The 2,608-nt window shown below is 37.3% G+C and overlaps 1 pseudogene; it reads left to right on the forward strand.

Moving 5' to 3' along the window:
- The first annotated feature begins 1,471 nt into the window (after positions 1-1,471).
- On the forward strand, positions 1,472-1,570 carry LOC132287384 (small nucleolar RNA R71; annotated as a pseudogene).
- The last annotated feature ends 1,038 nt before the right edge of the window (positions 1,571-2,608 follow it).

The following is a 2,608-nucleotide window of genomic DNA, read 5'->3' on the forward strand; positions in this document are numbered from 1 at the left end:
TAGAAGGCAACATGCAAAACGCACCTGAGTGGGCACGAGTACCTAAGCCTAACAGGGTATACCTCAACCAACATAGCCAGCTACGCATCCTACTGCATATACGCTCCCTAACCGTCGACTTTGAGACTCAGGCTCATATCGCGGTACCATAAAAATATATTTAAAGTCCTATCTTATCCATTCATAAGAAATCCAGCTAGCCGTTCAGGTTGTTCAGCTGCACAGACTTACATATAAGTAGGATTTAATCTTATAATCCATTCCCTTATTCTGGTATAGGTAGGATGTAGTATTTTGAAACTAATCTGTCCCTAATATGCCACCGTCCCATACCGGTGCATACAATCCATACATTCAGTAATTGATAATACAGATAATGAAAGTAAATATTAACTAATCCATACAACCAACAATTGATAATTAAAATATTAAATATAAACGTCAATTGTTCCATACTAAGCATGATAAAACTTTGTAATTAACAGGCTTATTTGATACTACTCTACATAATCCAATAATTAATAATACAGATAATACATGTAAACATCAATTAATTTCAAATAAGCATAATAGAATAAGTAAATTCACATGCTTATTTTATAACATTGGAACATGATTAAACTATAAAACCATTCTCGAAAAATTGCTAAGATAATGCTGAACAATTTAAATCCTCCGCATCCAAAAACAGTACATCAATTTATGTAAGAATTTTATATTGGTCAAGCTATAATAGAAAGTGGTTTATTATGCATTAACAAGGCCCTTGGGAGTTTTAAATAAGCTTAGGACACCTCTGAAAACCTCCAGTATAGTTTCTAATTAAACTTAAAGTTCAAAATCCAAGTACCGAAGCAAAACCATCGCTAAAATTAAAAAAAAAAAAATGAAAATCCACAAAGGAGCCGACTCCAAAAACATGTGGAGCCACCTCCAATAAGGTGTGGAGCCGGCTCCACTCTAACGGAGCCGCCTCTATTGAAGGGTGGAGCCACCTCCACTCTTCCCAGCCTCCTTGTTGGTGTGTCGCCGCACCACAAGTTTAAGAGTGTGCAATTAAGGCAAGGGCCAAGTTTTACATTTATAAAAGCCACTACTACCTTCACTAAAAATATAGTTAGGGTGAGTAGGGATCGTCCCAAGGGATTGGAGTCGTACTAGTTTGTGGAATCGTAATTAGGGTTAGTAGGTCGAGTGATCAAACAAATGGTTGGTTGGTTGATTAAACTAAAGAACAAATTAAACTAAATAATTGAATGCAAGAGATAAGGACTTCATTTCAACGGCTATTTCATTTGAGTGGTCGACTTGATGTAAGCTAACACTCTTCCTACCTTGTGAATTTCTACCATTCTTGGATGATAATGTTCTATGCCTATCAATGTATGAGCCACCCATGGAAACATCAACCATGCCTTTGTAATTGTCCGATAAGCTCTCAAAGAAATATTGAACTAATTGCCATTTAGGCATGTCATGATGTGGACACTTCCTAAGCAATTCATTAAAGCGTTCCCATGCCTCATGAAACATTTCTCCATCCCCATGTGAAAATTCTCGAATTGAGGTTCTCATGGCATTGATCTTAGAAACCGGATAGTACTTCTTCAAGAACTCTTGTTACATTTCTGCCCAAGAAGTGATTGAAAAAGGCCTAAGATTGTTAAACCAATACCTTGCCTTGTCTTTTAAGGTGAATGGAAAAAGTTTGAGTCTTAAAACCTCTTCCGGCATGTCCGTATATTTCACGGTGGAACATACTTCTAAAAACTCATCCAAATGCTTGTAAGGTTCTTCACTTGGAAGTCCATAATAGTTAGGAAGCATTTGAATGGTTTGTGGCTTAATTTCATAGTGATGTGCTCTAAATGGTGGCAATTGAATGCATGTGGGTGCATTATATTCATTAGGCAGATAGTGATCTCTTAAAGCAAGTGGAGGATTAGTAATTTGAGGTGCAACATAGGCACATTGATTTTGATTTCCTTGAATGATGGGAGGTTGTGGAGCATACATTGGCCTTGGCATTCCAAATGGAACTTGGCCCTGTTGTTGTTGTGGTTGGTGAATGAATGGCCTAGGCATGCCTAATGGTGCTTGAATGTTCTCATGGTGCACATTTGGATGAAGGATACCTTGTTGGTCTATGTGACCAAGGTCCTCTACATTCTCTTCATTATGGCCTTCCATTGATGTAATGGATCGGATAAAACTAGAACTTCCTCTTCCTCTAGGATTTCTAACTACGGATTCAAGATGCAAATCAAGAGGGACAAGAGTTGGTCTTAGTGATCTACGACCATGCATGCACAATGTAAAAACACATAAACACAATGAATGATCAAACACTTCAATTTCATAACAATTTCAATGAAACTTCCTCCACAAACACTTAACCCATACTCCTATGCTTTAACAACAATGATGCAAAGAACAATTAATGATACAAGCCTCCACGCGGGCTCACGATTTATCTAAGAAATTAAAAACAAGCCTCCACGTGGGCCGACGATTTAACTAAGGGATTGAGTAAGAAAAAGCTCACAAAGGTCCTTTAGCACTTCAACTCCAAATTTATAGCTTAGCTTAGCAATTTTTTTAAATTTTT

The sequence above is a fragment of the Cornus florida genome, unplaced genomic scaffold (genome assembly GCF_030987335.1).
Source record: "Cornus florida cultivar Cherokee Brave unplaced genomic scaffold, ASM3098733v1 CherokeeBrave_3.0.0_Hap2_Chr11, whole genome shotgun sequence".
Lineage (NCBI taxonomy): Eukaryota > Viridiplantae > Streptophyta > Magnoliopsida > Cornales > Cornaceae > Cornus > Cornus florida.